Source organism: Protopterus annectens, chromosome 8.part0 (assembly GCF_019279795.1).
Source record: "Protopterus annectens isolate FY-2018-M chromosome 8.part0, PAN1.0, whole genome shotgun sequence".
Classification (NCBI taxonomy): Eukaryota; Metazoa; Chordata; order Ceratodontiformes; family Protopteridae; genus Protopterus; species Protopterus annectens.
The window spans coordinates 1,329,208,271-1,329,235,885 of NC_056741.1; the positions used below are offsets into that span (position 1 = coordinate 1,329,208,271).

At 39.4% G+C, this 27,615-nt stretch overlaps 1 protein-coding gene and 1 non-coding gene across 2 annotated transcripts in view; both read left to right on the top strand.

Moving 5' to 3' along the window:
• SCN2B (sodium voltage-gated channel beta subunit 2) overlaps nucleotides 1–27,615 on the top strand; it is a 266,057-nt gene that overhangs the window by 231,302 nt on the left and 7,140 nt on the right. The gene's annotated exons all lie outside the window — the stretch shown is intronic.
• On the top strand, nucleotides 10,079–10,244 carry LOC122809822. Its single transcript, XR_006365960.1, has one exon. It is a non-coding gene; the product is annotated as a U1 spliceosomal RNA (small nuclear RNA).

The following is a 27,615-nucleotide window of genomic DNA, read 5'->3' on the forward strand; positions in this document are numbered from 1 at the left end:
TCACCAACATGGGGTCTCTATGTTCCACACCAGAGGTATACCCCTCATTGGTAAGATCAAACCATAAATTAATCTCACTGGACATCCATATTCCATCCCCACCCCCAGCCAAGGAAACCACGGTGAAGAACTTCTCAAAAGCAAACTTCACACTTCTCAAAACCGAGGTGGAATCCTTCAAAGCCACCGGGCCAGTGGAAAATACGGCCCAAAATGCAGAATCCTTTACAAAAGCATTCTATGGACACCTACAGGAATGCATGGAGCATGCTATCCCAAATTAAACAAAAACTCACTCCTCCAAAGGCAGGGAGACCTGTCTGGTGGACCCCGGCCATAAATAAGCTATACAACAGAAGGAGGAAGCTACTACATGATAGAGCAAAATCCCAAAAAGGGAAGGCATCTCTGATCAGTACTAGCAAGAAACTACGATCCCTCATAAAGTCATCTAAGGCCAGCTTCGAAAGAAAAATTGCACAAGACACTAAAGATAATCACAAGGCCTTCTTTAGTTATGTCAGGAACCTGGGAGGCAACTCCCAGATATGCTCTGAGTTAGTGCAAAATGACAAAAAATACACTGAATCCACAGACATTGCCAACATCCTAGCAGAAAGGTTCAGTGCAGACTTCTCCCCCCCCCCCCAAAGAGCAAATGTCTATCCCAACAGAGTGTAGCCTCCCTGAGATCACAGATACACAGGTGAGAGCTGCCCTCTCCAAAGCAAAAAACACAGCATCAGTGGGACCAGACGGTGTCTCGGGCTGTGTCTTACACGAGCTCCAAGAAGAACTAAGCCCTCACATAAAGTTACTGTTCAATCTCAGCCTTTCTACAGGATATGTACCCAAGGAATGGTGTACAGCAACAGTGGTCTCGCTCCACAAAGTTAGTGCCACAACGGACCCCGGAAGCTATTGCCCTATAAGCCTGACTAGCCTGGTCTGCAAGGCTATGGAGCGTATCATCATGGAAATCATAAACAAAGACATTGGGAACCTCCAGACACTGGATCCTACCCAATTCGGCTTTAAGGGCAGATCTTGCCTCTTGAACCTGGTCGACTTCTTTGAAACAGTTACCAAAGCCATAGATGAAGGGAAGGTAGTCCACACAGCCTACCTGGACCTCGCAAAAGCCTTTGATGCAATACCCCACTCGGGCATCATAAATAAGCTCACCAGCTTAAATATCAACCCCTATGTCACAAGATGGGTTGCAAACTGGCTCAGGGATAGAACCCACATGGTCAGAATTGCAGGTGCCATGTCAGACTCTAAACCAGTTACAAGTGGCGTTCCACAAGGCTCAGTCCTGGGACCTCTCTTGTTCGGTATATATTTCTCTGAGGTACAGGCTAACATGGGTGGACTATGGCTGACCAAGTTCGCAGATGACTGCAAACTGGGTGCCATTATCGACTCTCCGGCTGACACAAGCATCCTCCAAAAGGGTCTCACAGAGATGGATAACTGGTGCCAGAGCCATGGCCTAAAGCTAAATGCCAAAAAGTGCATAGTCATCCCCTTTGGGAAAAACAAAGTGCCCACAAATTACCACATAGGTGGTAATCCATTAAGTACGGAAGAAGTAATTAGGGACTTGGGGACCCAAGTAGATAGTAATCTCTCCTTTGACAATCACATTGCCAAAGTGGTCAGAAAGACCTTCTATATAGCCCACCTTATCATGAAAGGGTTCACATCTAGATCAAGAGAGGTGATTGTGCCCCTCTACTCATCACTTATCAGTCCCATAATTGAATACAAAGCCCCATTTGGGATGTACCTTACCCGACACCTGCAGCAACTGGAAAAATCCCCAAAAGTACCTCACCAAGAGGATCAAGGGACTCAAACAGATGCCCTATGCAGTTCAGCTAAAGAAACTCCAGCTCTACTCAGTTGCGTACCGCCTACTCAGAGGCGATCTGTGTCTGACGTATAAAGCCATGTCCAACCCAGAATTAATGGACATGCTCCACCTCAGGAAATCCAAATCCCTTAGAGCTACACGCTCCAGGGACTTGAACCTCAGCACAGAAATAAATAGGACATGCTGGAGGGACAGATTCATATCCCAGAGGCTCCCCTCACTCTGGAACAGAATCCCAATCCATGTTAGGCAGAGCCCCTCACTGACCGTCTTCAAGAGAAATCTTGACGAGTGGATGGGAGATCGTAGGTTTAACCCTGGGATCTCTTCTGTGTCCCTGCTAGACAGAGGTACAGTAAACTAACCTTAATAGGGATACCTTCTGTGACCTACTATACAGAGGCCCAATCAACTAATCTAAAAGGGTGGCTCAAGCCAAACACACTCTGGCTAGGCTTATAAATGCCCTAGGGCAGAGAGCCTAGTATCAACCTATGAACCTGTGAACATACATGTATTTATAAAGAAAAAATAAATTCCGGAGATGTTAGCAAATAACTTCAAAATGAACGTGAAATGCAATTTTTGTGCTGTTTGTGCAGAAAAAGCACTTATCACAAAAGAAGGTCTGAATAGTTGCTGGTGTTTTTGTATTTGCTTGTAGTGTTTTTGTTGTTGCCCTTGATAAGCCTCTGTATATCATTATTTCCTGTTCTACTTTTTTGTTGTTGTGGTACTGTAGTTTAGGTATTTTGTGATACTACTGTGTTTTACTTGATTTTATTGTGTTTGAACAACAACATCAATAGAAATGTTTTATTGATAGGTGACTCTATTACCAGGCACATACACCCTGAGACAGCTCACAACACTGGACAAGGAGAGGGTTCCAGTGAACTGTCTTTCAGGTGTCGGGATTTTTAATGTTACAAAGGTCCTAAACACCCTAACTCTTAACAAGTATGATGACAACATGGTAGTTGTTCATGCAAGAATGAACAACTTGAGAGGTAAAACTGTGAGAGACATGCAGAGAGATTTTCCAGAACTTTCCATGCATGTTACAAATGCAGGTAAGACACTAGTCCGGAATGAAATCCTTCCTTCTCCTTGAATGATGCCTTGATATAAAGAAAAGACAACTGGCTTCATTAATTGGTCAAACAGCTGGTGTCATTCCAGGGATATCCAGTATGTGTCAGCATAGGATGAAATGTTTGACAGTCTAGCTTCCTTAGCTAAGGTTGGCCTGGACCTCTTTTCCAAAGCTTCTGCATACTAGCTAAAACCTTTGATTGTAGTGCCTTTTTATGCAGAGTTCATTTGATAGACATTCCAACATAACTAGCATATCAATTCCGAATTCAAATCCCATTAATTCCAAAGTCAAATGAATAAATTGCTTGATCTTGAGGCATTCCTGCATTTTTAAAACATCCATGTCTGTGTAGTTATTGAGACTTGCTTTAAATGTAAAGAGAGTAGTCCCTCTATACCAGGGGTTGTGCTTTTCATGCATTCAGACCCAATGGCAGCTATGGTGCAATCTCCATATTTGTAAAGAAACATATCACCTCTAAGCAGATCCCTAGGGGCCAATAAACTGAACTTGGTGAACAACAGATCACTCAATATGCAATTATCAACAAATGTCTTGTTACAGAATACCTTCTTTGTCCCCTGTTGAGCATGAATAATTCCTCAGTGTTCTAAATGATCTGCAGCTTAGCAAAAACTCCATTATACTGGATGATTTTTAACTGCCCTTCAATAAACTGGGACATCTATAACTCCAATGTAGGGTATGCCAAAAAATTCCTAAACTTAATATGAAAAATTCTCTTGATCAGCTGGTAAATAAACCTACTAGAGAACACAACATTCTTGACCTGGTTCTTAAAGATATGACTGCCTCTTGCACTACTCCTCAAGCGTTTCATTCCCTAGTAAAGCCTGACCACACACTTGTGATTTTCTCCTTTAAACTCCCCAAATTCCCTGGATATGCTCATTTACTGTGCAATTAGAGATCCAGTTGTCCTGGACCTCCTGCATTAGCAAAAGTCAAATATCTCCATCAGTACTAGAACCAGGGATCTAAACCTTAAAAAAAAAGGTAAATAAAACATGGTAGAGAGAAAGATTTATAACCCAGCATCTCCTGAGCCTCTAGTAGGTTTATTACTGTATGTTCGACAGTGGGACTCACTATCCTCCTTTAAGTATAACATAGATGACTGGATAGGTAGCCCCAAATTTACTCTGTGATCGGCTGATATTGACCTCCTGGAGAAAAGAGGTGCAGCATGAAGAAGAGTACTGCCAAGGTGTGAAGAGTCATAAGACTTGGTGGCCCTGGAATATATACGAAATCTATTGTCCTGTGTTCTGATGGGTTGATATGTTTTTCAGTTTTAAGCAGTATTTGTCCTTAGTTTTTATCTTATGTAAAAGTAGTTATAACTTATATTTATCTTTTATTTTTTTCAGTGATATATTTATGTGTTTTATTCTTCATTTACATATTTGTCTTTTCAGTTTGAAATATGTGGGAGATGTTGCTTGTTTGTTAGCATGTACTCTCTGTGCATCTAAAATAGAATACCATAATTATCCAGCGTCTTTCTTGAAACCTGTCTCTTAAGCACCTCTAATACTTTCTCACCCGTAAGTGGGTTAACTACCCTGTACGCCTGTTCTGTAGTCACCCTTGGCAAAATCAACCCCTGTAGATAATCACATACAATATAATATAAGATCATTCTCTGACTACTCAGTCTGCACTGAATATAAAGTTTTATAATAATCACAAAACGTCTGTGCTAAAAATACTGTGTCCAGTGAAAAACATTATTGTTTTCTCTTTGAAATCAAGTCATTATTTTTGGTGATCTGTAGTCTCAATCTCATAGCTAGGGCTGTCTTCTATACTGGAGAATTATAAAAATGTAATTCTTTTGAAGCTTGTCTTAAAAACTCATTATCTGGCAGTACTTCAATTTCCTGGTTCATTTTATCTATCTCCTTACCCAGATCATTTTTCCCATCACAGATTCTAATTTGGAGCTCAACTAACTCAGCTCTTCTTTGCTTTAAGTACATATTTTCTTTTTTTTTTTTCACAAGTGAGCAACACAGGTTCATAGGTGTGTACTAGGCTAATGACCACTGGGGCCCTTATAAGCCTAGCCATGCAACCCAAATGTGACCCACAATTTTGATTTATATAGGGAGTGATTTACTGACTGCCTCTGTCCAAAGTTGCATTTATAAAGGAATAGGGAAGAACTCTGCTTCACATGGGGTGCTCATTCCAGAGAATGGGAATTCTTTGAGAAACATATCTGTCTCTCCAACATGTCCTATGTATGTTGGAAGCAAAATATAGGACTTTTACTGTAGTAGTTCCGATGCTGTTTGTTTTGCACATGTGCAAAAGGTTCATCAAAACAGGGTCCGTGGATGCCTTCACTTCTTAGAAGTCTGTATGATATAGAGTAAAGAGACAGGGCTTTGAGGCGATCGGTGTAGGACATTGTGTTTACTCGCTGTATTCTCTTTGTTAGGAACCTTTGTGGATCTTCCACTTGCTGCATGTGTTTGTCTGCTCAGGTACATACCAAAGGGAGCATTATACTCTATGATGGGTCTGATGAGGGCCGAGTACAGTGGTATGATGACTTCTCTGGATCTAGATGCCATGCCTTTGCTTATAAGTTGAGAAACACAGAAGGATTTCCTTACTACCTTGGACACATGCTGCTGCAAGGCTAGATTACAGTCTACATGAGTTCTCAGATCCCTGACCCGTGAGTCAACTTTTAAGAGTGTTTTATTGATGATGTAATTACCCAGGGTAGTAGACTTCCCAAAAGGTCTTATAATGCATTTCTTGGTACTTTGTTTTAAATCATGGCTTTGGCAGTAAGCATTTGTCTGTATTAGACCTTCCTGAAGGGTGTTCTCATCTTGGGGGGATTAAATGACTGCTTCCAGTTTGCAGTCATTTATGAACTTGGTCAATGAAAGGCCTTTGACATTGGCTTTGACATCCGAGAAGTAGATGCTAAAGAGGAGTGGGCCCGGCACAGAGCCCTAGGGGACTCCACTAGTGAGCTGCTCTTTGTGGAGGTGGCCTCACCGATTCTAACCTCCTGGGTCCTATCAATGAGCCATTTAGCCTATTCAGTGTGTTTTAAAGGGGTTTATACCTAGTTCCATAAGTTTGTTGACAATGCTCGAGTGGGATATTATATCAAATGCTTTAGCCAGATCTAGGTAGGCAGTGTTCACCATTTTCTCCTCATCCATAGTCTTAGTAACTTTTTCAAAGAAGTCTGCCAGGTTCAGTAAGCATGACCTTCCTTTGACAAAGCTAAACTGGGATGGATCCAGTGTCTGGAGGTCTCCTACGTCCTTACTGATAATTTCCATGGTAATTCTTTCTGTGGCTTTGCAAATAAGAATAGTCAGACTAATGGGTCTGTAATTTTCAGGATCTGTTGAAGGTCCTGCTTTATGAAGGGGGATGACCATTGCAACCCTCCATTCATGTGGCACAAAGCCTGTTTTAAGAGTATAGTTAAATACTGACTCCAGTGGTTTTGATAAGTCATATTTTAGACTACTCAGGAGGCGTCTGAGCCCATTATGGCTGTGTTCTTGGCTTTAGTGTGTGCAACCGGTACATGCTCCCTAGTTATAACTTGGGGGGGTGTGTTTGAGGGTATTTTTGCGGGGATGGTTGGGGATACGAGGAGAGTAAAGTTGGAAATTAATTTGTCCACTAACAGGTTTGCTGTATCGCCAGACTCAGTGAATGTGGCACCACTAGCCACTAGTTCTGCACATTGCGGTGTGCTGCCCTTCTGGTTTCTGACATAGCTGTAAAAGGCCTTATGGTAATCTTTTCACCTGGAAGGCTAATTTGGCTTTGCTTGACCTAATTAGCCCTCTTAGTTGCCTATTTAATTTCATGAGAGAGTTCTATTTTTATGCTAATTACCTTACTGATTTTTGCCAATTTTTTTGTCCTTTTGTTGGTTTGTTTCTAGGGATAGTCTTGGGCTTACTTCAGGTAGGTACAGTAGCCTCTGTGCGCTCATTGACATGGTTGTACACAGTTTCTGACAGCAATTCAGCATAGGCCGCTGTGTTCTCTGGGCTTGGAGGGGCACTGAATTTTGGCAACCCATTACTTAATAGAAGGTGATTTGCATTGGAATAGTTAGGAAAACTGTTACTGGTTTTAATGAGATTACTGAGTTGATTTTGATTTCGAAGAGGACAATGTTATGGACAGACCTTACCAAGCAGGATGAGACTTCGGGGGGTGGGGGTGGAGCATTCTCACATATTTGTAAGCATGAGGTCCAGAATGTTGGAGCCTCTCGTGGGTGTATTCACTGCTTGGTTAAGGGTTTTTGTATTTACAAAGTCCAGGAATCTCTATGCCTGTAGAAATGAGGCTATATAATATTCCAAGTCTATAAAGGGGTAATTAAAGTCTTCCATGAGTAGGTGGTATGTGTCTCTAATAGGTCCAAGTATGCATTGTGAGCTGCTTGGGACATGGAGGGTGACCTATAGCTGGCTAGGATATGGTACTGGATTTTGCCTTCAGTGATTTGCACACACAGAAACTCCAGCACATCATCCTGTATGACCACCCTAGAGATATGCTTGTTGTTGATGTATATTGAGACACCTACTCCTTTAGCCCTTTTCTGTGGTGCATTTGCTTGTCTAAAAGCTTGGAAGCCACTGAAACCTTGCACTGCTGGGGTACTGTCTGGCTTTGTAAACCGTGTCTTTGTATTTGCACAGATGACTTATTATTCAGTGTGAGGAGGGTGTGGAGTGAGTGTAGTTTTTTGTTTAGGCTCCTGACATTGAGCAGTAATACCTTCAGGTTCAGTTTAGTTGATTTTGCTATGTCGGTAGGTTTGTCAGTTTGACATTGCCTAAAAAGGCACTATGGAGGTGGATAAAGTTTTAGCCAGTATTCGAAAGCTTAGAGGGGAGAAGTGCAGGCCATCCTTGCCAAAATAATGTGGTATTTTAACCATTTCCTCCCAAGCTGACAAATATTGGATCCCCATAGAATGACACCAGAAAAACAATTGTTGAAATCAATCATATTTTGCTCATATTTGGCATCCTCCTTGGTGATGTTAATATGTTGGTCAATGCTAGGTTCATAGCAGGCTGAGAAGGATAGTCTGAAACTCCATAATGTCTCTTTTCATATAGTCCAGGCAGATACATCTCAGGTCATTTACATCTACATAGACTATGATGGAATCATACTGGTACCTCTGGCATAATGATTTGAGTGCATGTGTCACTTGGTGGATTCTGGCTCCAGATAAGCAACTAACAGTTATCGTCTCCTTGTACAGCCTGGTTAGAGGGGCATCACTATATCTTACAATGGAGTTCCCTGTGGTGAGAGTGCTGGGAAGTGTGTCTACTTGTCTTAGGGACTTAGTTTTTGGTGCCTCACTGAGAGTGACAGCATGTGCAGTGTTAGGTTTTTTTTAGTGACTTTGGGCTTGCTGATGCATAGCTTTAGCAATGGGTGATCTAGGCAATCTTTGTTGTTTACAAATACTGATTTTGAGTGCCCCAGCATACTTTAGTCTATGTGTACGTGTTGTATTGTGTACTATTTCAGGTAGATGTTGTGTGAGTGGTTTTGACAACATAATGTGCATTTCTTTACAAGAGTTTAGCCTCCAATGTCATTGTGTAAGTACACCTCTGGCATACTGTGTCTGTTTCTATAAGGCTTTAGTGGTTGTCACTAACAATGTCATTGTGTAAGTACACCTGTGGCATACTGTGTCTGTTTCTATAAGGCTTAGTGGTTGTCACTAATAATGTCATTGTGTAAGTACACCTGTGGCATACTGTGTCTGTTTCTATAAGGGTTTAGTGGGTGTCACTAAGCATGAGAGAATTGCTGCATTGTCTCAAGATGCCCATATCCTCCAAGCTGGGTACACAGAAGTCAGGAAACTGCATATCCATACTGCCCAGTCCTTTGATTTGTGAGCTACAAGAGGCTGGTATTTTGGGGTTAGAAGGTTATAAAGGGTGCCTTATTGGAGAAGATTATGCTAAACAGTACTGAATTCTACTAATTTTAATGTTTACACAATACTGAATTCAAATAAATATGTAGGTATTGCCATTTGACTCCCAACTAGCTGCTCTAAGCTTGTTGGTGCAGAAGGTATTTGCACTATATTGCTGCTTTAAAGGGTACAGTTTTATGAACCATTCTTTTTAGGTGTTTGCTACTGCACAGGGCACCCATGCAAATGCACAAAATATCTAGCAGCACAGAAAGAACAGAAAACTAACTAACGATCCCCCTGGGAAATAAAATGACTACACTGCGAGTCGTTTATTTCCCAACTCAGATAGAAAAGGCGAACACCTCCTGCCCAAGATGAATAAACCCAATCCTTTTAATGTAAAAAAAAAACACAGTAGAAGAGACCCATAAGTACAAAGCTGTCACAAACCACTTAAACAACTAGCTGGAAATCCCTTGCTGAATGCGTTTTCAAGACAGTCTTACAGCAGTAGTAGTGAGAGGAAGAGATTTTACTTTTGCAAAAAAAAAAAAAAAAAAAAATCAGCAAAATGCACACATAAAAGCGGGAAACAGTAGTAATCACTCAAAATAGCTTGTGTCATTTAGCAATCGACCTTAACTTTACCTGGATAGCACTGGATACAAGTAAAACAGTACCTGAATGCAGGCTAGGACTCCAAGATTTGCGGAGCTCCTGGAAACTGAGCAGGAGACAACATGTAGTAAAGGAAGTTTACTTGAACGATACAGGTTTGCTGGGAAGGCACTCAGTATCGTTCACCTATTGAAGCAGTGGGTAGGAGGAGTACATAAATAACTTACACAACAGCCTACAGCAATGAAAGAGAGTGGGGAGAGACTTTGGAAATCAGTTTATCATAAGGGGAGGAGGTCACAGACACAGTCTTATTATAAAATAGCACCAGCAATAAGGGTGCAAGGGTTTGGGAAAACCAACCAGGGTAGCTAGAGAGGCACACAGTTAAATAAAGGCAATACTGGAACTCTTTCAGAAAACTTCATGGGTTAGTGGGTGATGAGGCAGACACAGAATGCAACTTTAAGCAGGTAAAAGATAAGCAGAATATGCTTATATACTTACCTGGGTGGGGGCAATACCACAGCCAAGAAGGTGGTTTCTCCAGGTTGAGGATTTTTCATTGCACACTTCGGTAGGGTTGACCCCTGTAATTTCCCCAAATGTGGGAAGCTCATCTGCAAATTATGGTAGAAATTATGGAAAATGTGTTTACTTTTTTTTTTGTTTGCTTTCAATATCTTTTGCCACATTTCTTTTACTTAACCTTTTCCACCACAGAATGCAGCACCTACTCACTTTGATGCATTTCCCCCTATCAGTCATGATACAATTGCTTATTGTAGCACTAATATAACTCTATTTGTCCTGTCCTGGCATCTGTTCACCTTTTTGACCAGTGATGCCAAGGTGGGGTTTTTGCTAAGATGCATTCATAGCCTTCAGTGGACGCATCTCCACACAGGCACGGAAAAGCATCAGTTCTTACATGAACCCTCCTCTGACATCAACAAGTACTCTGTAGATTCTTTGGGCCATTTTTCAATAAAAAAATTTACGAAGTTCTATATTAAAAACAGCTCAAATATATTATGAGTGACAGTGCATGTAATGCTTTGCAATACATAAGTCACCATACCATACAATTCAGCTAGAAACTGTTTCAGAATACTTTAAGTTGCTTTATTGCTGTTTCTTGTAGGTAGGCCATTTATTTCCTTGTTTGAACTGGACTGATTTTCAGGATTTTGTAAACAATTCTCTCAGTTTTAGTTGTATATTTGGGTGCAACATTTCTCTGCCATTTACTTCCTTTTTTGGGCAGGAGTGCTTTTCAGGATTCTTTTAAACTTCAGTTGTATTTTGTGGTGCAGCGTTTCTCAGCGAGGGAATGATTTGTTTCAGGTTTTTGTTGCAGAGTGTTTACTGCCATTTTTCATGAATGCTCTTTTTGAGAAAGATAGTTTGTATTTTAGAATTGTTTAATCTCTTTCTTGTACTTCACCACTGTATTTATATAACTTTATTTCTTCTCCACACCTGCCAGGCATCTGGCTGGTTGCGAAGAAGCAGGAGACTGCAGGCTGGAGATTGCATTCACTATTAGGGACTGATAATAGTACAGGAAAAGAGAAGGGGATAGGGGAGTGCTGCATGAAAGAACAGCTCTGGTAGTGTTTTTAGTTGAGTCTAGAACAGAAGATGCTGTTAAAATTCTCTGATTAGTAAGGCATATAAAATATTGTATGATAAGTATACGAACCAATTAGAGGAGGTTAGAAAAGACTGGGAAAGAATAGAAAGGCAAATTACAAAGGAACATTGGAAGGAAATTTGCAGGACTCCCAAGTATGCAACAAAATCCATATGGATTAGGATATTTGCATGGAGTATTGTTATACCCAAAGAAAACTTCAGAAGATTTTAACTCAGACAGCAAATATTAGAAATGTGATGAGGACGAAAGAGGAAATTTGAAAAACTTCTTTGACATATTTTAGACATTCTTTTTAGAGTACTTTTACAGATGTTGGGGGGAAATGGTAGTAACTAAGGAAGCAATTCTTTTTTTCTCTCCAATAAACATCTTTATTAAATTATTACGATTGGCACAGGAAATCTTACATTTATATAAATGAAAAACAAACAACATTGACACCACTTTAGTTGCAAACATTATACATCACAATCACCATTAAAACAACTGTAGTTGCAAAGATTATTCATCACTTATAATCTATCCAATCATTGTCAGTTAAGCATCATATGGCTCATTCAAATCCTCTCATTCCTGCTCTGCATATATTGTTCTACAATTTCCACTTTTTCCTATGTAGTCTGCTCCTCCCCTTTTCTAAATATCCCAGTCCCAGTTGTTTTATCTCTGTTACTATATTCACTACTTCTAAGAAAGTTGGCCTAGACTTTGATTTCCAGTTTCTAGTAATTGTTTTTTGGCAGCCACCATAATTAGACTCAGCAAGGCTTTACTATGTCTAGACAATTCTGATTCTGTACCACAGCTCAAAAAATAATCTCCCCAGTCATTCCAATCCGTTCACCCAGCATCTCAGACACAGTGGTCTGCAGGGAATTCCTAAAGTTTGCCAGCTCACTGCACTCCCAAAAAAATATGTTCCCAGCCATCTCTTTCCTGCCCTTCACACTGGCAACATTTGTTATCCACCTAAGGAAAAATTCTTTGGAGTCTATTTGGGGTATAAAAATGCCTATGTAAACACTCCCAGACAAAGATCCTAAATCTTCTAGACTTTGTTGCATATTTCAGAGATACACATATATCCCCCCATTGTCTCTTTGTAAATTGCTTATCCAGTCTTTCTTCCCAATCCTTTCTAAGCTCCTCTGATTGATTCTTATAGTTATCATGCAGTATTTTATATGCTTTTCTAATTACTCCTTTTTTATGGCAGCTTCTTTTCTAGATTATATTAAAAACTCTACCAATGCTGGTCTTTCATTTAAGAGCTCCCTATTTATTTCTTCTTGTCTATACTGTGATATCAATCCTTGACGGGTTAGGCAATCTCTAACCGGCAGTCCAAATAAATTCTTGGCCTCTTCCCATTCTATTACCTTTTCCTTTCTAGTTATATGCTCCCAATACCTTGGTTCCTTTGCCACTTTTGTCCAATACATTCTACCCCCCTCTTGTCTATTATCTGTATCCCTAACCACAATCATCCCTATCGGTAGAATCTCTTTTCTCCATTCTCATGCTGGTTTAGTTCTTAGAATACTTCCTGCTATTTTATGAATATAATACTCTGTATGATTTTTGTTGTTCTCCTTAAGAGTCTGCATCCAAAATCACAATCTCTCCTTATTTCTTGAACCCCCCCATATCATCATCATTCCTTTCCACTTTGAATTATAGTTTTCTGCTTGTGATATGTATAAGGGCCTTAACTGTGTTGCTCTAAAATACCCCCTCAAATTGGGTAATCCTAGTCCACCTTGTTCTGTTGGTAGAATCAGCTTATCCCACTTGACCCTTGCTGTCTTCCCTTCCCAGATAAAATCTTTCAACTTTTTTTTAATTGCTATCCACAGCTTCTCCTCTGGTTGATAAAAATATGCCTGACCTCTGTATAAGACTAAAGGGACTAAAACCATTTTAATTGCTTGTATCTTAGTATCCATATCCATATAACAAAGCTTCCAGTTTCTCAATTTTTGTTTTATCTTCTGTTTAGTCTCTTCCCACATATCCTTAGCTCCCACAACAGAGTCATTTCTAAACCATACTCCTAAATACTTAATTTTATCATGCCCCCATAAATATGGATATTGTTGGACCAATTTGTGTGTGGGTACATAGTTTACCACTATTGCCTTTGTTTTAGCTTAATTAATTTTGTATCCCAAGAAGATCTGAAACTGTCTTAAAATAATCCACAACACTGTAATGTCCCTTTCTGGTTTTGTCATGTATAAAATAATATCATCTGCAAATAGAGCCAGCTTTTCCTGACTACCATCATATCAATTATATCCTTGAATTTCTGAATCCCTTATTTTCTTTGCCAGTAGTTCTAAATATAATGCAAACAACAAAGGGGAAAGTAGACAACCCTGCCTGGTTCCTCTTCTCAAACAAGTTATCAGAGAGGACCCCATCCACTTTAATTATCACCTCAGATCACTCGTATATACTACTAATCAACCTTATAATTGAATCAGGGAAAGCCAATACTTCCAGTCCCAGTCTACTCTGTCAAATGTTTCTTTGCATTAAGACCCACCAATAACAGTAGTATTTTCTTACATTCTGCTTCTCTCTGGATCATCAGTGTTCTGTTAATATTGTCAAATGTTTGCCTTCCCTCCACAAAACCACACTCATCCATATCTATAAATTTTGGTATCACTTTTGCCATTCTTTTAGCCATTATAGACATAAACACTTTATAATCATGGTTTAGTATTGAAATGGGCCTGTATGAAGCTGAATCCTATGGATCTTTATCCTCTTTAGGAATTACAGCCACCACTTTCTTCCAGGATGCTGGTACTTCTACTCCTCTTAAAATACAGTTAAACAAAATCTTCCAAATCTTTATCAGTTTTGCCCTCCTAGCTTCCAAACTTCCACAGGAATACCGTTTATTCCTGGGGATTTTCCTGTAGATTGGTTATACATAGCCATTTTATCTCATCTCTTTCTACCCTAAACATTAGTAATTGAGCCTCATCTACCTTTAACCTTAGCGTATTTAATTCTTCCATAAACATTTCCATTTGTACCTTTCTTGATTTTCATATTACTCTGCTTTATGCAAACTTCCATAAAATTTCCAGAATATTTCTAATACTTCCACAGGATCGCTTGTTATCTTCCTTGTTATAGGCTCCCTAAGCTTGGTGACATCCCTTTCCTCTTTCTTTTGCCAGAGTCATTGTGCTAAAAGTTTTTGTGCTCTAGAATTATTATCAAAAACAATTTATTAACACTAGTCTTTCTAAACTCATGCATATTCATAGGTTGGTACTAGGCTATCAGGCCTAGGGCCTGTACAAGCCTAGCCATAACAATTCCCTGGCTATTTCTTTCCACAGTATTTACTTCCCTGGACCCTTGTCTAGCAGGGCAACTGACATGATCCCTGGGTGAATTTCCTATCTCCCTTATTTTCTGTTCAGCATTCTGCAATTGCTCCTTTTCTTGTTCTGAGAGATTCCCCGTTTTGCAATACTTTAACATTTGTCAGTCTCTCTAAATAATTCTTGCTACTTCTTAACCATATCTTCCTTTCCTTTATTTCCACCCTGGTTTTAAACTCCACTTTAATTTTATCCCACACTCTAGCTATATTTTCAGAAGAAATTTCTATCTTCTCTAGTAGCTCCTGAATTAATTCCAAAACCCATTCCTTAAATTCCTCTCTTTTCAACCGATAGGTGGGAAAGCACCAATGTCTCATTTTTATTTCATTACCTTGCGTTTTTATTTTAGTTATTATTGGCGCATACTCTGAAATAGTTATTGGTTGCATTTCAAGATCTTCAATTACATGCACATGTTCCTGGGAGATGTAAATTCTATCCATCCTAGCCCACTTTTTGCACCCTGGAGAATAATATGTAAATTCACTCTGAACTCCTAGTACTGAATGCACATCTTCCATGCAAACATTTTCATAAAATTCTTCAAAAATCTACTCTCCTTTGTTTTATTTTCCCTTCTTGACCCCCAGACACATCTTCACTGTTGCAAACCAAATTCTAGTCTCCACCTTCAAGTAATATTCCTTGCTGAAAACTGATTATTTCTCCCAGAATTTTCTTAAGCTCCATTATAGCAGTTTTAGGTTGAATGTGAATGCATGCCAGTGTAATCCTCCTCCCTAGCCAGTAGCCCCTTAGTACTATGTATCTTCCATTATTATCTTTTTTTTCCCTCTTCTATCACTATTAGAGCTCCTCTTGCAATTAATATAAGTACTCCTCTTTTCCTTTGTCCCAAGTATTCTGCTGAATAACCATCCTGAAAACCTGTCTTTATCAAATTCACATGCTCTGTTCTTTCCAAGTGTGTCTTTTGTAGGATAGCTATTTGCACTCTACATTTTTTAATATAGTTCACTACTTTTTCTTTTTTATATTTATCTGTAAGACCATTCAGAGTGAAAAACATTACAGAAAACATACTTTTCTTATATAGTTATTATTACCACCTTTTATGTATCACTGCTTTTATGTTAAATGTCTAGTTCCAACTTTTATGTCACATGCATATACTGCTCGGCAGGTTGGTCTTTTATACTGTTGTTTCTTTTCATATCCATTTGAGCCTATGCCACATCTTACATAACTTTTTTTTTTTTTTTGAAAGCCCTAAAACAGAACAAACAAACCCCCAACCCCACTAAAGCCTATCAAGTTATTAACACACAAAACTATGTTGTTGTGTCTTTTTAGATTTTTACGTGCCGGGTTGCCAGCCCTGCCGCACAACCTTCAATGAAGGTATGCCCATTCATGCATGTCTCCACACAAAAGACGCTCTAGCTGAGAATTGAACAGGACAACGTCTTACTGTGAGGCGACAATGCTACTGCAGCACCACCACCACAGTCAGTTTCAAATATTAAATTTTTTCCTTCCTAATATAGTTATAAGTTGATAGCCACACAGGCAAGCTAGAGTTAACCAAAAAGAAAGGTTAGTTCATAAATTAGTACTAAGCTAATTGCCCTTGTGGGCCATTTTAAGCCTAGCCAATTACTCCATGTGAGAATCAAACCCTGCATCTTGTGTTTGTAAGGCAAACACCTTAACCATTATGCCAGTGTCCCACCCACCCTAAGTTATACTAAGACATATAATACACCATGTCCTATTAGTAAGTGCTATTTCAATTTGTCTATCTTTATAGCTCTCCCAGCTGAGAAGACACTTGAATGCTTTCAGTAAATAGTTTCTTCAAGCCATTTCTCTTCATCAAATTGTCTTCTAGTGACATGCAAACCAGACACAAAATGACTGAGGATGCCTTGTTTGCCAGAAGAAAAAACTTATAATACTCAAAATTCTTTTTCATTTACATGCTTTGTAATAAACTTGTCAATGTATAGCACCTAGGGTCTTAATCCATTAATTTCCCTATGCAAGCGTGGGAAAAAGCACACTGATTTTTTTTTGTCATACTCTCTTAACCATATGTTTCCTCTCTCTCCTCTTCTCATCCTCCTTTTTTCATTGCCTACATTTCTTAAAACTGAAAAAAGATAAAGAGAGAAGAAAAAGGAAAAATAAAAAAAACAAAAGGAGCTGTTTATATTAGTATCCCCATTGCATTTAAAAAAAACACTGAGAAAACTTCCCTTCAAGTCTAATTTGTTATGTCTTATCTTTAAAGCTCTCCCAGCTGGGAAAAACCCTCTCTTTTCAACCGATAGGTGGGAAAGCACCAATGTCTCATTTTTATTTCATTACCTTGCGTTTTTATTTTAGTTATTATTGGCGCATACTCTGAAATAGTTATTGGTTGCATTTCAAGATCTTCAATTACATGCACATGTTCCTGGGAGATGTAAATTCTATCCATCCTAGCCCGCATTTTGCACCTTGGAGAATAATATGCAAATTCACTCTGAACTCCTAGTACTGAATGCACATCTTCCATGCAAACATTTTCATAAAATTCTTCAAAAATCTACTCTCCTTTGTTTTATTTTCCCTTCTTGTCCCCCAGACACATCTTCACTGTTGCAAACCAAATTCCAGTCTCCACCTTCAAGTAATATTCCTTGCTGAAAACTGATTATTTCTCCCAGAATTTTCTTAAGCTCCATTATAGCAGTTTTAGGTTGAATGTGAATGCATGCCAGTGTAATCCTCCTCCCTAGCCAGTAGCCCCTTAGTACTATGTATCTTCCATTATTATCTTTTTTTTCCCTCTTCTATCACTATTAGAGCTCCTCTTGCAATTAATATAAGTACTCCTCTTTTCCTTTGTCCCAAGTATTCTGCTGAATAACCATCCTGAAAACCTGTCTTTATCAAATTCACATGCTCTGTTCTTTCCAAGTGTGTCTTTTGTAGGATAGCTATTTGCACTCTACATTTTTTAATATAGTTCACTACTTTTTCTTTTTTATATTTATCTGTAAGACCATTCAGAGTGAAAAACATTACAGAAAACATAATTTTCTTATATAGTTATTATTACCACCTTTTATGTATCACTGCTTTTATGTTAAATGTCTAGTTCCAACTTTTATGTCATATGCATATACTGCTCGGCAGGTTGGTCTTTTATACTGTTGTTTCTTTTCATATCCATTTGAGCCTATGCCACATCTTACATAACTTTTTTTTTTTTTTTGAAAGCCCTAAAACAGAACAAACAAACCCCCAACCCCACTAAAGCCTATCAAGTTATTAACACACAAAACTATGTTGTTGTGTCTTTTTAGATTTTTACGTGCCGAGTTGCCAGCCCTGCCGCACAACCTTCAATGAAGGTATGCCCATTCATGCATGTCTCCACACAGAAGACACTCTAGCTGAGAATTGAACAGGACAACGTCTTACTGTGAGGCGACAATGCTACTGCAGCACCACCATCGCAGTCAGTTTCAAATATTAAATTTTTTCCTTCCTAATATAGTTATAAGTTGATAGCCACACAGGCAAGCTAGAGTTAACCAAAAAGAAAGGTTAGTTCATAAATTAGTACTAAGCTAATTGCCCTTGTGGGCCATTTTAAGCCTAGCCAATTACTCCATGTGAGAATCAAACCCTGCATCTTGTGTTTGTAAGGCAAACACCTTAACCATTATGTCAGTGTCCCACTCACCCTAAGTTATACTAAGACATATGATACACCATGTCCTATTAGTAAGTGCTATTTCAATTTGTCTATCTTTATAGCTCTCCCAGCTGAGAAGACACTTGAATGCTTTCAGTAAATAGTTTCTTCATGCCATTTCTCTTCATCAAATTGTCTTCTAGTGACATGCAAACCAGACACAAAATGACTGAGGATGCCTTGTTTGCCAGAAGAAAAAACTTATAATACTCAAAATTCTTTTTCATTTACATGCTTTGTAATAAACTTGTCAATGTATAGCACCTAGGGTCTTAATCCATTCATTTCCCTATGCAAGCGTGGGAAAAAGCACACTGATTTTTCTTTTGTCATACTCTCTTAACCATATGTTTCCTCTCTCTCCTCTTCTCATCCTCCTTTTTTCATTGCCTACATTTCTTAAAACTGAAAAAAGATAAAGAGAGAAGAAAAAGAAAAATAAAAAAAACAAAAGGAGCTGTTTATATTAGTATCCCAATTGCATTTAAAAAAAAACTGAGAAAACTTCCCTTCAAGTCTAATTTGTTTTGTCTTATCTTTAAAGCTCTCCCAGCTGGGAAAAACCCTGATTGCTTTCAGAGAACATCACATCCTAGCCAATTTCTCTTTTCTTTTTCCCTCAGTCAAGCCCCTTCCACCAGACTGTCTCCAGTTTCTCTTTATCAGATTGTCTCCATGGAGACATGAGAATCAGCCAGTTTCTCTTTATCAGATTGTTTTAATGGAAACAGGAAGACCAGCTGTAGAATTGCTACTAAGTATACATGCATTTGCTAAAAAAAGGCTCATAATATTCAATATTCTTTTTCATTTACTTGCTCTCTCTTAAAACTAATCAGTCTAAGGTCCTTAATCTAGTCATTTCCTCATGCAAGAATGAGAAAAAAGCACATTAATTTTAACTTTGTCATGCCTTTTTAACCAGGCTCTTTTTTACATTGCATTGCCTATATTTCTCAAAACTGTACAAGAAGAAAGAGAGAAGAGGGGAGAAAATGAAAAAAAACAACAGCACCTGTTTACAATCCCCATTACACTTAAAATAACATGCACAGAAAACCATACACCACAAATACAGTACTATTAAGAAAATACTTTTTTTTTTACTTACAGTTAGCTTTCTCCCCTCCCCAAAGTATTTTTCAAACATTAATGACATGAAGTAGGGCATATACTTTAGAGTCCCCCACAAGTCCAAAAAATGTTGAAAAAGTCCAGTATTTCCAGATTTTCTTGTTCTGTCATATTTCACAAATATATATTTATTGCATTGTAATCCCACAATAAGTTACTGGTTTTATTACTGTTCTCTGTCACCCAAATCCTGTCTCTGCTTCCTTTCCAATGTACTATCAATTCTTCTAGTCAACTCTCATGCTCCCTTCCTTCTCTCCATCATTTTCCATTGAAATATTGGAAAAGGTTTCACAGGTACAGTCTCTCTTTGGTCTTTATTACCAGAAGAACAAGAAGTAGAATATCCTTCTGTTTCACAGCTCACTTTTTGTTGGGCAAACTTTTGTATATCCTCCTTAGCATGCACTTCATCAAAAAATGATTTTTGTCCCTCCAGGGAAGAATACCTTAAAGACAGCTGGATATAGCAGTTTGAATCTCACACCTGCGTCTTGACATGCCCTGAATAGTGGAATGAAATTACTTCTGTTCTGCCTGGTGTACAATGAGTAATCATTCTCCACAAATACTCTGCTGTCTCCCACTTTTAATATTTTGTCCTTCTGCCACAGTTTTGATAGAATCAACTCCTTCTGCTGGTAGAATTGCATCTTTACTGTCAAAGGTCTAGGTTGCTTTCTTACACCTAGGTTTGAAACATACACACAATGCGCCCTTTCAACTAACAACTTCTGTTGTGGAATACCAGTCCAGTTGCTTATTTGTGCTTTCATAAAATTAATGCAGTCTGTTCCTTCCTTTGGTAAAGCTGAAAATCTCAGGTTTTCCCTATGTGCTCTGTCCTCTAATTCTATTATTTTTTGAAACATCTCTTCCTGAGCAGTTTTGTATTCAGCCAGCCTTTTCTTCATTTCGACCTCTGATGTTTGCAGCTTTATCACCTAATCTTAATATCTGTTTAAAGCTTCTTCCATTTTTTTCCAGCCTTTTGTTGTTTGTTGATATACTCCATCAGTGTTTTGTTTATTTTAACCAGGTCTGTATGCAGTTGTCTTATATATTCGTATAGGTTACTGGAAGTCATATCTGAAGGTTGCATTGCTTTGTGCTGAACAGCTACAGAACTTTCCCCAGTCAGTGTTTCTTCCTCACTTTTTGTAGCTGTTTTTTTGTAGGTCTTCTGTATTTTTTTATTCCTGGCATCCAGATAGTGCACATACTACACAGTTACTGAAATGTACCCATAAACACAAGTCTACTGGCCTCCTCTGCTGAGTTCCTATTTTCACACTGAGAGAGCTAGAAACAAGTTGTTTCTCAATGTATAGCCAGCTTGTAAGTCCAAGGAAGGGATTCTTTTGAGTTTGGTTATAGGATCTCAATTGCCTAAATATACTGTACCTTTACTAAATGTAATATTGTTGGGTGCCAAAAAACAATTACCAAAAAATGGAAACCAAAATCTAAACTAACAGTAATAGAAGTTTTGCATATTGTAAAGGAGATAAAATAACTTTAGATGGGATATTTAGAAAAGGAGAGTAGCAAATTATATAGAAGTAAATTGAATTTGTGGGAGAAATACATGAGGAATAATGCACATGAGAAGACCTGAGGTATAAGGGAAGGCAAGAATTAAGCAATTTTATGTAATGCTGGAGTGAAAGTAAATTGTTAAAAAAAACATACACCTGTACTGCTTAACAACCATAATGGAACTGTTATCACTAACTGTTTTCTGTTCCATTAAAGTAAGTGAGCTTATGTTGCAAGTTAAAATATGATGATTTAATAAAGATGTTAAAAAAAAAAAAAAGTGGGTCCCATTCGCACCGACATGATGAGCGACAGTCTTAGAATGGTCATTGTGTGGGCAGTCACTTATAGAGCCCTAGCGGCCCCTTGCTTGCTACCCAAGTGCTCAGTGATGGAGAGATATTACCCGCTTCCATAAATTGTATAACAGCTCATTCAACCCCTCTTCTCAAGTAGATGGCTCTTGCTAGGCCCGTGGTCAACAGTGAAGACTCATTAGTGAAAGAAACACCCCGTGACCAGACCCTGAACCTCTTCATTGAGAGGGAGTGAGCAGGCAACACTTTATTTCTGGTTGACTCATCCTATGCCCAGGGTACTACCCACACTTGAGTCATGCAGATCTTTACCAGGGCTCCATACCTCTGAGCCACACAGCTGACATATTTTTGTAATGCAGTTTTCTGTTGCATTTTCTTTTTGAGATTTTATAGTATTGAGTCTGAATGTTTTAGGAACTGTTATTTTTATTTAGTTTTCATATGTGTTTTGCAAAATTTTGTAGCTTATATCTAGATGTATGATTACTGTTATTATATACTACTTAATATTTTTTCTAGTATTGGGGTACTTTTTACAATGTTTTATGTAGTGATTTTGGACAACCCTCTCCTCCTCCCAACAAATTCCAACACATGTGAGAGATGCAACCATATAGCCAAACTGGAGGCTAAGCTCTCTCAACTCAGTACTGGCATAACCAGTCAGGAGGAGAAGGAAACCACACTCACTACAATTCCAGTCTCACATAGACCTACCATGACAGCAAACCAAACACATAATCACACAAAAACATACCCGGAGGCTCTAAATAAAGATCTGCCTAAGCAGCAGAGACCTCCAAAGCAGACACCCAAGCAACCGCTACCCCAAAACAAAACACGTGCAACACATATCTCACAAAGCCAGTGTGCCGAACAGTCACAGCCCTTAAGACTAAACAACACACCTGATACACTTGTAATAGGTGACTGTATTGTCAGGCACACTGACGTCCCGCTCACCAGGCTGAACAAGGAGAGGGTCATGGTGAGCAGTCTGTCGGGCGCTAGGATCTGCCACATAACACAAGCACTCAGGTCACTCCAAGGCAAGTACAAATATGACTCAGTCATTGTCCATGCTGGTGTGAATGACCTGAGACATACCTCCCTGGACTACATGAAAAGAGACATAAAGGAGCTCTCTGAGCTTGTAGCCCAGGCCGGTATGACCCTGACCTTGAGTAGCATCTTACCCTCACCAAGAATGATGCCACAATATGAAGACAAGATGATCAATTTCAACAACTGGCTTAAGTACTGGTGTCATTCAAAGGGGATCCCATGCCTGTCAGCTTGGGATGATATGCTCGACAAGCCACGATGCTTCACTAGGGACGGCTTGCACCTGTCACCCCTGGGCTTTCGGATATTGGCAATGGCTCTTGCTAGCCCCATAGTGCCTTTTTTAGGCAAGGCTCAAAAGACAAACCCACCTCCATAGGTATCACAAGGGATAAGAAACTAAGAGTAATTTTACTCAACGCCAGAAGTCTAAACCTCAAGATGCACACACTCGAAACTCTCCTTAGCATGAAGAACATCGATATCTGTGCAGTAACAGAAACCTGGTTCAGGGCTCCCGAGAGCACCCCAGCACTACCAGGTTATACCTCATACCATGCTTTTCGGCCCCAAAACTTGGACTGAACTACAAAAGGAGGGGGAGTATCGATATTCATCAAAGATACCCATACCTCCAGGTTGGTGGCAAAGCACGAAGCATCAGAGACTATCCATGTGCAACTAACAGTGGGTAAAACTGCCTTCCAGTTTATAGCCTGCTACAGACCACCCTCCCAAACCCAGGAACCCCACTCGGCCTTCCTGAGTACACTGGAAAATATGAAGGTCTCTCCAAACACCATTATATTGGGCGACTTCAACTACCCAAACATAGATTGGGAGCATTACTCTAGCTCCAACACCCTAGCCCAAAGGTTCCTAGAATTTATAAACTCAAATGCTATGGAACAACTTGTTACCACTCCCTCAAGAGGGGAAAACATACTGGACCTGATCATCACCAACATGGGGACTCTATGCTCCAGACCAGAAGTGTATCCCTCACTGGTAAGATCAGACCATAAACTAATCTCACTGGATATTCACATCCCGACCCCACCGCCTGCCCAGAAAACCACAGTGAAAAACTTCTCTAAAGCAAATTTCACACTCCTCAAAACTGAGGTGGAATCCTTCAAAGCCCCCGGGCTTGTGGAAAATCTGCCCAGACCACAGAATCCTTTATAAATGCATTCTATGAACACCTTCAGGAATGCATGGATCATGCAATCCCAAATAAAACCAAGACCCAATCCTCCAAAGGCAGACATCCTGTCTGGTGGACCCCAGCCATAAACAAACTATACAATAGAAGGAGGAAGCTACTAAATGATAGAGCAAAATCCCAAAAAGGGAAGGCATCATTGATCAGTATTAGCAAAAAAACTATGGGCACTCATAAAATTGTCTAAGGCCAGCTTCGAGAGAAAAATTGCACAGGACACTAAGGATAATCACAAGGCTTTCTTTAGTTATGGTAGGAACCTGGGTGGTAATTCCCAGATATGCTCAGAATTAGTCCAAAATAACAAAAAATACACTGAACCCACAGACATTGCCAACATCCTAGCTGACAGGTTCAGCGCAAACTTCTCCCCCCCCTCCCCACCAAAAGGGCAAATATCTATCCCAGCAGAGTGCTGCCCCCCTGACATCTCAGATGCTCAGGTAAGAGCCGCCCTCTCCAAAGCAAAAAAACACAGCATCAATGGAACCAGACGGTGTCCCGGGCTGCGTCCTACATGAACTCCAAGAAGAGCTAAACCCAAACATAAAACTACTGTTCAATCTCAGCCTTACTACAGGATATGTGCCCAAAGAGTGGCGTACAGCAACAGTGGTCCCTCTCCATAAAGGTGGTGCCTCAACGGATCCTGGAAACTATCGCCCCATAAGCCTGACTAGCTTGGTCTGCAAAGCTATGGAAAGGATCATCATGGACCTCATAAATAAAGATATTGGGGACCTACAGACACTGAATCCTACCCAGTTTGGCTTTGTTAAGGGCAGATCCTGCCTCTTAAACCTGGTTGATTTCTTTGAAACAGTCACCAAGGCCATTGACGAGGGGAAGGTGGTAAACACAGCCTACCTGTACCTCGCAAAAGCCTTCGATACAATACCCCACTCGGGCATTATAGATAAGCTCACCAGCTCAAATATAAACCCCTGTGTCACTAGATGGATTGCAAACTGGCTCAAGGACAGAACCCACATGGTTAGAATTGCTGGAGCCATGTCAGACTCCAAACCAGTTACAAGTGGTGTTCCACAAGGCTCAGTCCTGGGACCTCTCTTATTCGATATATATTTCTCGGTGGTACAGGCCAACACGGAAGGACTGTGGCTGACCAAGTACGCAGATGACTGCAAACTGGGCGCCATAATCGACTCTCCAGCCAACACAAGCATCCTCCAAAAGGGTCTCATAGAAACAGACAACTGGTACCAGAGCCATGGCCTCAAGCTAAATGCCAAAAAGTGTATAGTCATTCCCTTTGGCAAAAACAAAGTGCCCACAAATTACCACATAGGTGGTACTCCATTAAGTACAGAAGAAGTAATTAGGGACCTGGGGACCCAAGTTAATAGCAATCTCTCATTTGACAACCACGTGGTTAGAAAAACATTTTATATAGCCCACCTAATCATGAAGGGATTCACATCTAGATCAGGGGGGGTCATCGTGCTTCTTTACTCATCCCTCATCAGGCCCATAATTGAGTACAATGCCCCTTTTGGGATGTACCTTACCAGACACCTGCAGCAACTGGAAAGACCCCAAAAGTACCTCACCAAGAGGCTCAAAGGGCTCAAACAGATGCCATATGCTGCCCGGTTGCTGCCCGGTTAAAGAAACTCCAGCTCTACTCAGTGGCATACCGCCTTTTCAGAGGCAATCTGTGCCTGACGTATAAAGCCATGTCCAACCCAGAATTAATGGACATGCTGCACCTCAGAAAATCCAAATCCCATCGAGCTACACGCTCGAGGGACTTGAACCTCAGCACTGAAATAAATAGGACATGCTGGAGGGACAGATTCATAACCCAGAGGCTCCCTTCACTCTGGAATAAAATCCCAGTCCAGGTTAGGCAGAGTCCCTCATTGACTTTCTTCAAGAGGAATCTAGCAAAATAAATTTAAAATGGGTGGCGAAAGCCAAACACATTCTGGCTAGCCTTATAAATGCCCTAGGGAAGATAGCCTAGTATGGCTAGCACAGCTAAATTCTTTAAGATGTAGAAGAAAAAGTGTTTTGTACTTTACTGTAATACCTAGAACAGCTATTTTATCTAAGGCTTTAGTACTGTATTTTACTATCTGTCTATATCAATTTCTGTAGCTATATACAACATATATATATATATATATATATATATATATATATATATATATATATGGGTCTACGTCAAAGGAATGAAAGTCCATATGAATGAATCCCACATTAATGAGACGATTTTGCTGAAACTGCATTAGGCCAGAAATTTAAAAGGCTGACTCTCATATTAGCGAAAATAAGTTGCTGATATGTAGTCAGTTGCAGCACTGTAAAAATAGATATACAAATGCCCTTTTCCTCAAGGTAGTGCGATCTCAGAGTTGGTATATTTCATTTGTGGGGGGGTGAGGGGCAAAGCCCCCCTCATGGGGGATGCAGGGGGACTTGCCCCCCTGCAAAAACGAAGGAAAAACAATAATTGCAGTCTTTTCCTTACTACAATATGCTCGTGTCACCTATGAATTACTGAGGCTATACCTACTTCAGTGCAGACCGGTCTACGAGGTACATTTCTAATACAAAGACATAGTGCGGAACAGAACAGAGTGGATGAAGTTAGAGTTTGTATGAATTCTGGCTACCCTCTGTCACCAAAGAATAGAAAATTACTGCAGTGTCACTATTAGTTTCAATCTATATTGGAATACAGAAATGACTACACCTGTTTAGATTTCATTACAGCTGTAGCAACAGTTCTAAATATGGAATATTATTAAAAAATGAGATTGCACTAATGTTTCTTCAAGTTCATGAAGAGGTATGGGAAGTGTCATTACTGAGACGGTGTGATTGCAGTTTAGGGTGACTTATTTTAAAGCACAAGCATACCAGAAGGTTTTCACTTTGTTTTTCGAAAGAAGACAACTTGATGGCGTGGTTCTTATGTAGTTTCAGGAAAGTTGTCTTGGTAATGTGGGATTCATTCATATGGGTTGTCATTAATTTGAAGTTTACCAATATGCATATCTCTTTCTTTCTCTCTCTCTCTCAATATATATTGTTTGTTTGTGTCTTTCGGCTTTTCCCGGTTAGGGGTCGCCACAACGGAACTCCGGTCCGCTAATGATTGGCAGTAGAGTTTTACGTGCTGGCTTGCCGGGCCTAATGCACAACCTTCAACGAAGGAACACCCATTCAGGCATGTCGCCACACAGAAGACGCTCTAACTAAGAATTGAACGGGCAACATCTAAGTGTGAGGCGACAATGCTACCGCAGCACTACCACCGCAGTATATATATATATATATATATATATATATATATATATATATATATATATATATGTATATAGCTCTCTCTCTCTCTCTCTCTCTCTCTCTCTATATATATATATATATATATATATATATATAAAGAACAGTCCACCAATAAACACAGTAATATGTTAAGTTCTAGTGACACAGCATCAACGAATTATGTACCAGCACTTCCAAATCTCTCCACAGATCACAAAGTTTATTGTATAAAATAAAAGTTAAGTGCTTTCATCTTACATCCAAGACTTCTTCAGAACAAAAATTCAAACTTAAACAGTTGATTTTATAATCCCATCTCCCATCACATGGTTTGAATCCCACAAGACATAATGCTTATTTAAAGTGCTAGTGCTACTTTTTATTCACCCCCTTTCATACTGAAATTCATATACATGCTGGTACTTTTTTTAAAAAATTGTTTGTTACATGAACAAATGCTATCTAAAATATACTTATGTACAAAATACTTGTATAAAAAACCTTGTATAAAAATTCTAATAAAAACGTACAACCACTCTATACTTATTTACACATGCTCTAAAAGGTAATCTTGTGTGTGAAGGTTGTATATTTTGTTTTATTTTATTTTATTTTACTTTAATTTATAGCAGGGGCTTTACCGATATATATTCATTTATTCCAGGATATACAGATGCATT